Source organism: Silene latifolia, chromosome Y (genome assembly GCF_048544455.1).
Source record: "Silene latifolia isolate original U9 population chromosome Y, ASM4854445v1, whole genome shotgun sequence".
NCBI lineage: Eukaryota > Viridiplantae > Streptophyta > Magnoliopsida > Caryophyllales > Caryophyllaceae > Silene > Silene latifolia.
The window spans coordinates 270,291,854-270,305,683 of NC_133538.1; positions in this window are offsets into that span (position 1 = coordinate 270,291,854).

Genomic DNA, 13,830 nt, shown 5'->3' on the forward strand with positions numbered 1-13,830 from the left:
AAATAGGATTTGTAGTGTAAGGGTGTGGTTTGTGTCATGAAAAGTTATGAAAATTAAAAACATGCGGGTAATACATGATTGAAAGTTGAATGTTATATGAGCATGATAGATGGTAATGTTTGGCTTTTGGTAAGTAGTAACATGAAGAATAGAGGTTCAATGATATGTGTTTTGTATAACAAATTGGATGAAAAACATGATGGTTGTTTATAACGTGGCACTTGATAACACGAAGTAGATTATTATGTTGATTGTATGAGAGAGTCGCAGATTTGAATGCATAGTTGTAATCATAATGTTGAAATAATAATGAATGCATAGTACGTGGGGGGTATGTGAGATAACATGCGGGTAGTATTCACGAGTCTACATGATTCGATCGAGTGGGTATTTGTCGTTATTTTGACCAGAATCGTGTTTTTGGGCACTCGATCGAGTACCTCGGGCACTCGATCGAGTATGGGGTCACTCGATCGAGTAGCCTGGCTACTCGGTCGAGTAAGTCAGAGATCAGAAGGTCTGTTTGGGTTCTGGAGTCGGGGCACTCGATCGAGCATGTTGGGCACTCGATCGAGTAGCCTCAACTCGATCGAGTAAGTTCTAGTACTCGATCGAGTGGGGTCTGTCTTGCAGTCATATGCGTGTTTCGTGTCATATGTTTATTTTTTGACATTCGTTGCATATTACGTTTAATCCAAAGGTGTTGTATTACTTCTTTATGCATTGTTTTACGTATGTGTTGGTCCAGAAGCGTAAGTTACCCAATCTTATGATGTAAAGAGTGGCACTTATGATGAATATGAGTTCGGTGGGGAGGACATGAGTTATATGTGATTATGATAGATGGTGGAAAAAGAAAAGGAAGATTGGTATAGTTTATTGAGGCATAGAGCACATTTTGCGAGACGGGATGAGTGATATGATTGTGTGTTGAGTAATGTAAAAGTAAGAGAATATGGGCAAGGGATGATGTGAGTATAATGAACGTGAGAATAAAAAGATTGAAAAGTAAGGATGCGGATAGTGGCAGCTTGAGATGTGTAAAGAATTATGGAGGGAGATGGTTAGAAATAGAGTTGAGTAAGGATATATGTAGTGAAAGTGCGTTTTAAAGGAGTTGAGAAGAGTAGTATATAGTGAACTTTGTAGAGACATGTCGCGAGGTGGATTTGGGAGATTTGGTTTATTAAGAGATGAAACTACTGTGTGATTTCCTTGGGCAATTAATGGTTCAAAAGGAATTCTGATTTCTAGAGAGGTACAAAGGAGATGCAATTGTTAGAACAGTGAACGTTGATTTTATGGATAAACTAGAGGCAAGGGTGATTAATGGCATAATAAGATAATATTTATGGTAAGAAAGAGTGAGATGATATCGATATGAAATAATGGGATTTGAGTTTTGGAGCAATGAAAAGATAATCGGAGCACTAAAGAGTTAGATAGAAGTAATAAGGAGCTGAGCTATTAATGGTATTTTTGAGTATAACGAGAAAAGAAGGATAAAAGTAAGTTGAGAAAAAGTTCACCGGAGTTATGTGACATAAAGTAAGGAATCGTCGAGATGTATGATACTATCAAGGGTAAGTAAGTTAATAGTTATACAGAAGTTTCAGGACAACATGATTAATCATGAGTTTCGAGGAATTAAGGGAGTATGAAGTTGGTGGAGTATTTGCACGATACGAGATTTTGGTGGAGAGTTAGATGATGATACAATTAAGGATAGTATTGGGAAGAATGTTGAGGTAATTTTGTTAATGGATTGGATGTTCGTTATTTGGGATGTCAACCAAAGATAGGAAACAAATCGTGATGTTTAGAGATGAGTGTAAGAGGTTTGATGCCCGGACAGCGGTAGTGTTATGGTTTGTGACTAGTGGTTAAGGGTAATGGTATATTAGAAAGGTAACAATTCTAAAGAGGTTGATTTTGCAGAGACCAGATTGATAAGTACAGTTATGAAAGAGTATAAGATGTGGTTATATGAGGCGGTTGTTAGTAGTTGAGTATTAATGGTGTGGCTACATTTGGCAGAGGGTGATGGATATGCGAAAGGGAGAATATGTTATGAGGTGTATACGAGTTAAGCTCGGGTGACAGGTAACCTTTGTCGAGTGGTAACTTACGTGATCAGGATTGACTAGTTGGTTGTGATTACGGGTCTATGATATGTGTAAATGTTTGTGTGAGGTTCTGACCTCACAAGAAGTGGTATGGTGTGATAATTATAAAGTTGTTTTATGAATGTTCTGTAATATATATGTTGGACACGGTAATTTAATTGAATAATATCCAAAAAGGTAATAACTTGATTAATTTGACATGGCTAGTTATAATTTTATGTGTATTAATAACACATGTGTATTCCGTGAAATGGTAGAGATGATGTTCATGAGATGCTTATCTGTTTATCCATATAATATGTTGCGTGGTGATTTAATAAAGTGGATTTGAGTAAGTTTTCTTGTCTGAGAAGTTATGCTCAGTCAGTGTTTATGGGAATCGTATGCAGTTGTGATGTCTATCGGTGTGGTTGTGGTGCCTCGGGTGGTGATCCGGGCACGGTACATAATGTTGTGATGCGGGTATTTTCGCACTACGGTGTGGCTGTTCGTGGCGGTGTTGTGATGCCGTCACCGGTTGTGGTGGAGTAGGCGGGATGATTATGATTCGAGTTTGAAAGTGCATACCGATTATTCATAGTTTGTTGTTTTGTTTGATGTTGCTCCTGCGAGTTTGGTTTGAGATAGACAGTTGTCTTGTTTATTGATGTTTTCTTTACCAAGTTAAGTTGGGAATGAGGGTATAGTATGATATGAAATAGAGTCGTATATGTTTTCGTTGTTGTCATGGTATAGTGATGTTCTATTGATGGGACACGGTTGTGAGAGGTTGTTACAGTAATTTTGATCTTGTTCTAGATAAGGCTTTAGTAGACATGGTAATGACAAGTGGTCCGTAGGACGTGTGTGGTAATGATCTGAAAGCTGCAGGTGGTTCATAATCTTTTGTTGGGACAGTGAGTGTAGGGTGTTGGGGGAATTAGTGTCATATTAGGTTATGTATGAGTCTTGCGGTAATGAAGGAAAGAACTGGAGGATCTAGTGTGAGTGTACGTAACGAGTGTGGATCGTGAGTTATGCGTTTGGGGAGATAGGTGCTTTATATAGAGAGGTATGTCATGTTGCGGTAATGTGGAAAAGTGGAAGTTTTGGGTTAAGATAAAGATTCTGAGGTATAGGTTAGGTGGTGTGACGAATGAGTTGAGGTATGAGGAATGTTTAAGTAAGAGAGCCTTGGATATATGCATGGCGAGTGTTTAGATTATAAGTGGTTATCTTTGACATGCGGTGGTGATGAGGATAATGACACGATATAGCTAGGATTTAGTATTAGTGAGTTACGAGGACGTAACATTTGTCTTAAGAGGAGTAGGATGCGATAAAAGAGAGTTTCATGGTGGTGCATGTTGTAATATAATTGGAAGTGGAGTGTTAGCGTAGCGTAAAGGAGGGATTTGTTTTGTGGATGATACTTATAAAAGGCCATGGCCGTGCTTGTAGTAGTGTGATGCTTCGAAGTGTGAGAATATTTTATATAGTGTTGTGAGTTGGAGGATGGTGTTATGAGTCGAGTAAACTTCGAGGACGAAGTTCCTTTTAAGGGTGGTAGAATGTAACATTCCGTTTGATGTTATGAGTATTTTGGTAGTGTATGGAGTTAGTGTTGAGAGAGATATAATGGAGTGGATACGATATCGTGAGCCATGTTGTGGAGGTAGGAATAGTTAGTGGAGTTGGTGTTACGAGTTCATGTTTGGGTTGGAGTTTTGTTTTGAGTTCTTAGTCACGTTGTTGTGTCTTGATCGAGTTAGTATGTTTGTTTTCATGTATGGGTTGAACTTCGGGGACGAAGTTCTTTTTAAGGAGGGAAGACTGTAATACTCCGTATTTATGAGTCTTGGGGTACTCTATCGAGTAGGCCTTACTCTGTCGAGTAAGGGAGTTTTGCGAAATAAAATAGTTTCGACTGTTGGGTACTCGATCGAGTAACTAGGGTACTCGATCGAGTAAGGGGGCACTCGATCGAGTACCTTAGCTACTCGATCGAGTAGCCAGGTTTCTGAGGCTGTTTTGTCGGGTTTTGTTAATAATGCGATTAAAGTATAAAACACATCCGTCATTGTTTCCAAATCACTTTTCCAAAACCTAAATTTCTGTTTAAGAGAGAAAGCAAACAAGTTCATCTTCTTAATCGCATTCTTAGCAATTCCCGGAGTTCAGACGGTCAGTTCTTGTCGTTGTTTATACCGTTGAGTTCCTTGCGTCGAGGGTAAGATCTATGTACCCTTTTTATTGTCTTTCCTTTGATTTGGTTAAACCCTAATTTTGGGATTGGGGGTTTTTATGATTTGTTAAGGTTAGATTGTGATTATGTGATTATGTGATAGGAGAAGGATTTGTAAAGGAGAGGTTTTAAGACAAATTTTTGCTAGATCGTCGATGATTGTGTTGCTTTCGGGTAGGATTCCTACTCAAAGGTATTAGTCCCATAATGGGATGATTGTTGATGTATTGAGATTGATTGTTTGATATAGTAATTGTATTGTGATTGTGATTGTGATTGTGATTGTGATTGATTGTTCTCTGGTTCTCGAGATGCGTTCTCTACCGAGTGGAGTCACTTGCGGGAGTGACTTCACGCCCTAGTTTCGCCCTTCATGGAACCCGCCATGAAAGGGGATGTGCACATTAATGGACAGGGTTATCGCTCGGTATGATGAGCGGGGCTTAGGTGAGAACGGTGCGGTCCCCCCGGCGCATGTGGCTGGTCCAGTGGACGATCGATGATTGAGATGATTGGAGTTGGGTTGGTTGTGTATGTGTGTGATTAAGCTGTCATCGCTTATCTTATTGTGACATGTATGTTAATTGTGTGATTAGTATTGACCCCGTTTAAATGTTTTAAAAACTGTGGTGATCCATTCGGGGTGGTGAGCGATTTTAGCGGGTATATCTTGGATACGCGTGGGATCTAGTGGGGATGGAGTCATCACATATCGTAGTCTTTAGTCTTCATTTGTGTTTGTTAGGACAGTTCCTTTCAGTTGGTTTATAGTTTGAGAACAGTTGTATTTTGCTTACAGTTGGTTTTGTAATGTAATCACTTAAACTTATTTAATAAAGTATTTTTCTTCATTGTCTTATGATTATCATGCCTCGGGTAACCGAGATGGTGGCATCCTTATACCTGAGTGGTTCTGGTAAGGCACTTGGAGTATGGGGGTATTACAGAAATACTGTTACGTAAAAGTCACTCCGAGACAGAATCTAATTAAAAGAAGATTAAAATTAGGCAAAATTTAAATTAGGCATTCAAGGTTCTTTATATTTACCTTTCTCTTGTTTCGTTTCCATTTGATGAGACGTGCAATCATACTCGTACCATATTCATCCAAATCCTGCGTAAAAATTTTATTTAACAGCAAATATTGAAATGCTTGAAATAAAATATACTGAATAATGTTTACAAAAGTTTGTTGAAAAATTTATACCTCGTAAGAACGCTCATCACTCCATGATGCTTGATCACACAAATTTTCTAGCCACTTTAACAAATAAACTCCACAAGGATACCCATTCTTTTGTTGAGGCACTTGCACAACCTCCCATTGAAAAGTCTTGATCTCCAACAACCTTGTATATCTTGGAGAGTCTCTTGCGATGATCTCCAAAGCAGGCAGGAGCTATACAGAAACAAGTCAGTGAGTAATTGTGATTGTGGTATAAGGCTATTTAATGCACATGCAAAGGTATGTCATGCACGTAGAAGGGTATTTCATACACATAAAGATCACCAACAGTAGTTTAATTCGACAATGCATTTTGGGCAGTCAAAAACTGTTGAGCAGCCTTCCAGATATAATAAGTGAGCGGTAACATGTTTTTGTGCAAAAATTAAATCATACCTGTTCAACTAAAAATTTTTGCCTGACTTCACGACGCTTGGGCAGGTTGGAGTCGACTATGAAGTTCATCCTTTTCCCAAAGTCAACAACGCATGCAAACCAATGTGATCTCTCCACACAATAAGGAAAGAAAGCCTGAAATATTACAAACTAGTCAAGTAGGATTTATCGACTTCAAATGAAAAAAAAAATGCATTGGAAAAAAATTGCATGGAAAAAAAAGTAAGAGAATATTTATTTACCAGTTGGGTTGTGTTTAGATTGAGGGGAAAGTAGTCAAGTAGGACGTATTGACTTCGAAACCCCTTTTTACCGACAACTCCCTGAAATTTGAGAACATTTGTCAAAATTCTTTGTCATTTCAAAAACCAAAAACAAGCATTTGACACAATAAGGAATATGAATACCTTTATGATTGTCGGAAAATACACAACACTGGGGTTTTCGATTGTAGTACGAATACCAACAAAGATCAATAACCATATCCATTACCCAATTTCTGGCGGCAAAGTGCAAGGCGGCAGCGTCTTGGGTAACTTGCAACCAATCGGTTTCTACAACGACCTCACTAATGATGCACATGTTGCAATTAGATTAGAAAACACGGAACATCAGAGAGTGGACAAAATCAAGTTTTTAGAAAGTGTATGGTCGATTAGAACTTACTCCTTGTTCTTCTTATTATTCGAATATAATTGATCAAGTGTGCATCTCGTATATGATAAATCATCATGTGGCGCTTGATTCGAGAAAAGGGAAAAATAAAAGCTCCTTTATTAACATGGAAAAATGGAAAAACGGAAAACAAAGCTACTTAAGATTTCGCATTACCGAATCTGAACGCCATTCTTGTAGTCCTTTCTTTGCAGCCGTCAATTGAAGTTTATAAGAGTTGTATCGCCAAGTTAGTATTTCATTGCAAACCCTCACAACATAACGTGTAACATCAACTCTACGAACAATAACAACAAAAGAAATCAACATCGGTGACTTCATATTTAATGCACATACAAGGAAAAGTTGAATTAAATAATACAGACTTACTCCCTTTACGACCCACCTTTGAACCTAAGCGTCCCTTAGCCCCGTTGTACATCTCCATTTGACGCATGAGGTAGATTCCAAAGATCATGCTCGACATCAACGGCAACGTGCGGAATATACAACTTACGAATCAAAAGCCATGAAGACACCAAGTTTGGAATCTTACTTGAAAGCGTACCCAACAAGTTCTTCTGATAAAGGTAAAACAATGATAAGTAAATAATCTCTCACAAAAATTAGACGAAAATCAGGCACTTTATTGCAAAAAGATCTGAAGATATACCACAGGTCTAACATGGCGGGAATAGTCAGTTGACGGAGGCATCAAGTGCATCACTTCTAATGACTTCTTACTAACATGGTAACAGAAGACAAATGGCAAGGGTGTAACTATAGGAATGAAAACACATACGACATTGAAAACAAAGACAATAATGAAAAGAAAGACACTTAGTTGAGAACAACCATGGAAATGTGAAAATCTTGAAGGACTTACCAACTCCACGTCTGCAAATTTGACATTCAATGAGTCAATCTGTTCATTAAATTAGGTGACACGTATTAGAGAATAAAAACTTGTAATAATTGGGCACTTATTTGATGCATGTTCAGTGTTGTTTAATGCACCTAGATTGGTATTTCGTGCATCTACAAGATTATTTCATGCATTCGAAAGTCTAATGCAGCCCAAGGTTGAGAACAACCATGGAACACTTACGTCAGTTGTCTCTGTGATAAATAGACGGCAAGGGCATTTACGATTTCTGAATTTGTTGGCCTCATTCAAATAATCACACCACATAGAAATGACATCTGTATGAACTCGATGATCAAGAAGCAAACTCTTCATATGACTTCGTGTGAGAGTCTTGCCATTTATGACTAAATAAAACCTCCCTATACTGATTATGATAACATGAAACTTAGTGTTATACAAAGAAAATGTAATACATATATGCCGAATAAAATTAAAATATAGGAGAGTGATACATACTCTTTATCTAAGTCCTCTGAAAATGCATAGTCTCCTACCAGTTTTTCCGATCGACTCAAGTCACGAACCATGTCCACGTTTCTGATAAAGTAAGGTGACCGGTAAACATTCGCTACCTCAACACACCTCTTAGGGAGCACCCTTCTACCGACCCACCGCCTCTCAATGGCATAACCGAGGGGGGTTGGACAAGAAGGCTCAATTAGCGATTCATCCAACGATACTTGAGAGGAGATAACTACAGGCGATGGTTGGGATGGTTGGGATGAGATCAGAGGTGGCGATATTGGCGATAGGACGAACTCATCGGAAAGACGTCGTAGTTGTTGTGCTTGAATGAGGAACACTTGAAGCAGCCTGCAACCTGGACTCAAGGAACTCTTGAGAGTTATATGGTGCATCATCACCACTAAAAAGGCTGAAAGACGGTCCTTATCCCTCTTTTCCTTTTCCTTTTTTTCGTTCCACATATTTTCATGATGTGAATCAAACACCTTGCCAACATGAGTGTATGCATTATTAAGGATCCCTTCTAATTCAGCCATGACAGTGGGATTGTCTAGAAACGCATCATCTGCACAACTCATGTCAACCTCCTCCTTCAACTCCTCCTCCTCCACTTTACCCTCATCCTTCTTCAACTCCTTCTCCACTGCCATCTCCTCCTTTCTCTCCTTCAATACATTCTTATCTTTCTCATTGTCCTTTTCCACTTCATCCTCCTCCATGTTCTCCATGGTGGCACCCTCCCTTTCACAATCAGCACCTTCCCTTTCACAATCAGCACCTTCCCTTTCACCTTCTTCTCGTACTCTTTGTGAAAGGGAAAATCCTTCAAATAAACAATCGCCAACTTTGACATTTGCGTGATGAATAGGGAATGCGGGAGCCTTACACTTATCATTTATAATCGCTTTGGTAAAGTCACCATAAATGTCTCCAAGTCGAATGGTTTGTGCTTGCCAAAACCTTGATGGATTCTTTCCTCTCATCAACCGGTTCGACTTCAAGTTCGAGTTCGGAGTTCGAGTTCGAGTTCGGAGTTGAGGTTGAGGTTCAATTTGAGGTTCGAGTTCGAGGTTCGGAGTAAACGCACAGTGCACGGGTTCACGTTCATGTTGAGGTGCAACATAAGCAAATATGGGTTCAACAGAGCCCTTGCCAAAGCCACCCCCTTCTGCTTCTCCAACTTAACCCTTTCTCTAATTTTCTCATCCGTCCAATTCGCTAATAAGGGAAATGATCGACGCACCGTTCTCGTCATGAAAACACATCTATCCAAGTAGATAATCGGGAAAATCAGAATCGGTCCCTTAAAATAAGTTTTAGGGGAATTAGCTATAGCCGCCTTCCACGACATGACGTTGTTGATCATATGGTTCCGTGCAAATTTGCACCAATTCATGTTAGGGACATCGGCGAGATTTGAAAGGGAGCTTAATATCCGAGGGCTAGGATGATCACCTACTACCCCCATCAAGAGAACATTGACGATATAGATGAGGAAATTCCTCTTGAAATCGTCTCCACCATCCCGTTGCTCCATCATCTTATCTAAGAGAACCTTTTTCGTAATATCTGAGGTGGTAAACTGAGCCTTATACCTCTTGACAGCCTCTGTGTACTCCTTTTCCTTGCAGAACATTCCAAATTTGCAACAATGTCAATCGGTCCCATAGGAAGTCCGGTTGCAACGTGGACATCCTCATCAGAGATAACAAGATCGCGGTTCATCAATGAACAATTGAACGGATTAAATGTCTCGACAATCCATCTGGCCAGATGGCCATTGATTTCTTCTGACTTAAGTTGTAACAACCCTCCGAACCCCATACTGTGTATGGCTTCAATTTGCTGTTCGGATGGCCCCAACTTGATGAAATTAGTGATCAAGGAAGGACTCATCCGAGTGAGGAGAGGCTTATACGTGTCAGAACGCTTTCTTATTTTTATACTTTGCGTTGGCTCTTTGCTTGTTGATGCTGCTTTCCTCTTGTTCTTGTTAGGAGGTAACTCTGGTGCAACTTCGTCGTGAACTTTGGCTTTAACACGTGGGCTCCGTTGCCGCGGTGAAATTTGTTCGCTCTCTCTTCTTTGTAGGGTTTGGTTTGGGAGAATTATCTCACAAAGTAGTCGCATTAGTAAGGTAGCTTATTTCATGTATATACTAAATTGTTTTATGCACATAGATAGTTATTTGATGCATATACAAGGTTGGTCAGTGAATTCATAAGACCATTGTACGCCAAACCAAACAGTGATTAGCTTCAGGAAGACAGTTTATTTCATGCATGTACAGAAGTTGTTTAATGCACTTAAACATTATTTGATGCATATACCTTTTGTTGGTCCATGAATTCATAAGACTATTGTACACCAAACCAAACAGTGATTAGCTTCCGGAAGACAGCTTATTTCATGCATGTACAAAAGTTGTTTAATGCACTTAAACAGTTATTTGATGCATATACAAGGTTGGTCCATGAATTCATTAGACTATTGTACGCCAAACCAAACAGTGATTAGCTTCAGGAAGACAGCTTATTTCATGCATGCACAAATGTTGTTTAATGCACTTAAACAGTTATTTGATACATATACAAGGTTACTCCATTAATTCATAAGACTAGTGCACACCAAACAAAACACCGATTAGCTTCAGGAAGACAGCTTATTTCATGCATATACAAACTTATTTCAGGAAAACAAGATTTTAAAAAGGGGCCCGGGTGTCCCAAAACGGGACGGCAAAGGGTTTAGGGTTGGATTAGGCGGACCCGCTACCGCGGGTCCGCCTAATCCAACCCTAAACCCTTTCCCTTGCTATTGTCATTCGAACACGAAAACCTAAAGAAACCCTAGAAGAGGACGAGTGAACCCTTTTTTTGGGGACGGGATTTTGGGAAGGGGCACGGGTGTCCTAAAACGGGACGGGAAAGGGTTTAGGGTTGGATTAGGCGGACCGCTACCGCGGGTCTGCCTAATCCAACCCTAAACCCTTTCCCTTGCTATTGTCATTCGAACACGAAAACCTTAAGACACCCTAGAAGGGGACGAGTGAACCCTTTTTTGGGGACGGGATTTTAGAAAGGGGACCGGGTGTCCTAAAACGGGACGGGAAAGGGTTTAGGGTTGGATTAGGCGGACCGCTACCGCGGGTCCGCCTAATCCAACCCTAAACCCTTTCCCTTGCTATTGTCATTCGAACACGAAAACCTTAAGACACCCTAGAAGGGGACGAGTGAACCCTTTTTTGGGGACGGGATTTTAGAAAGGGGACCAGGGTGTCCTAAAACGATTTTAGGGGAAAGGGTTTAGGGTTGGATTAGGCGGACCGCTACCGCGGGTCCACCTAATCCAACCCTAAACCCTTTCCCTTGCTATTGTCATTCGAACACGAAAACCTTTAGACACCCTAGAAGGGGACGAGTGAACCCTTTTTTGGGGACGGGATTTTAGAAAGGGGCCCGGGTGTCCTAAAACGGGACGGGAAAGGGTTTAGGGTTGGATTAGGCGGACTTCCTAATCCAACCCTAAACCCTTTCCCTTGCTATTGTCATTCGAACACGAAAACCTTAAGACACCCTAGAAGGGAACGAGTGAACCCTTTTTTGGGGACGGGATTTTAGAAAGGGGACCGGGTGTCCTAAAACGGGACGGGAAAGGGTTTAGGCTTGGATTAGGCGGACCGCTACCGCGGGTCCGCCTAATCCAACCCTAAACCCTTTCCCTTGCTATTTTCATTCGAACACGAAAACCTTAAGACACCCTAGAAGGGGACGAGTGAACCCTTTTTTGGCGACGGGATTTTAGAAAGGGGACCGGGTGTCCTAAAACGGGACGGGAAAGGGTTTAGGGTTGGATTAGGGGGACCGCTACCGCGGGTCCGCCTAATCCAATCCTAAACCCTTTCCCTTGCTATTGTCATTCGAACACGAAAACCTTAAGACACCCTAGAAGGGGACGAGTGAACCCGTTTTTGGGGACGGGATTTTAGAAAGGGGACCGGGTGTCCTAAAACGGGACGGAAAAGGGTTTAAGGTTGGATTAGGCGGACCGCTACCGCGGGTTCGCCTAATCCAACCCTAAACCGTTTCCCTTGCTATTGTCATTCGAACAAGAAGAAAACCGCAAGGCATGGTTGTTTAATGCATATGGATTATTTTTTGATGCATCTACAAGGCTACTTGATGCATTCATAAGGGTATTGCACCTTAAACCATCACCATTAATATTCGAACAAACGACATATACTGGAAATCATTAAAAGGGACAAGAAAAGGTAAACCCTCACCATTGTTGTTACCAGAAAGCATATCTGGTGGTACTTGCTCAGTAACTCTTGGTTGGATACGTGGACTCTGTCGACGTGGAGGAGGAATTTGTTAACGGCTTTGCGGTGGAGTACTTGGGTTGGGAGGATTATCCGACAAAGTAATTAGGTTAAGAAGGCGCTTATTTGAGGCATATACAGGGGTATTTTAATGCACTGAGATTATTTTTTGATGCATCTACAAGGCTGTTCCATAGATCCAAAAACTTCATGTAATTATGAAACAATGAAAAGCTCGATGATTAACAAAATAAGGAAAAGAAACTTAATTAATAAAACATATATCATCCATACATGACAAAGCTTTACAACATTGAAAATGGGAAGACCCGACTACATAATTATACAAAGGTGGCTTAATACATGGAATTTTACAAGAGTACCACAAAAGACTGAAAATAGGGCAACTTTAAGACCTGAACCGTAAAGGCCTAAATAGAGGAAAAAACCGAAAAAAGGCAAACTGGCCCGAGTTGCTAAATCTGCTGAAATGGCAACTGCTGTGTCACGTGCAGGAGATGGCGTGGCTAAAGCATGAAGCAACTCATTCACATGTGCACGTTCAGCATCATCAAGAGCATTTAGATGTTCTCTTTGGAAAATATTTTTCTCTTGTTGATGATGCAGGAGCAATTTAGCTGCCAAATCTTCAGTCATAAAGCATTTGCATCTTTTATAAATTATTTTAGGACCCCTACGAACAATTCTTACACCATTGATATTATTGGTCCGTAGAGAAATGCCATATGCATGTTCAATGCGAAGTGCAGTTGGGTGTATGAGGAAAAGCTGAGACCAATCCCAAAACCGGTTGGGAGAGGAGGTACAAAAGAGCCAATGCATGCCCTAGTTGTTCTTCACAATGTAAACTAGGGTTGCATGGCTAGGCTATTAATGAATGATTATGTTTTCCACTAATTTAAACAACACAATATTAGCCTAATTCTTCCCCTTAATTTCGGTACATATAAAATGGAATCCATTTTATTTTTGTCAATTTGTCTTATGTCACATGTCATATGTTACATAAATTTGTTATGTATTTTTAACATATTAAAAATCAACGTATTAATAAAATACGTCATATACAAAAATCGACTTAGTAATTCATAATTACTTGTACCAAAATATTTTACCAATTTATAAATCACAATAAATTGTATTTATAATAATTCATTCAATTTCAATTGTTTCTTTAAACAATAATTTCAGCTGAGTAATGATACAATTCAATTACTCAGACCGTATCTCATTTAATCAAATTTCAATGAGATACGTAAATTTTACTTCCAAAATCGTCCGTCAAATTTTCAAGTAATTTAATTAACTCGTAACGTTATACGATTAATTAAATGATCAATTAAGAGTGTTGCCATATAGGTATGACCTAGGGGGTCAACTGATCACCACCGTCGCACGACAGTAATGTCAAACTTTAGTCAGCCAATCATTATCGATATATGTTGACCAATTGACAGTAAAAATTAT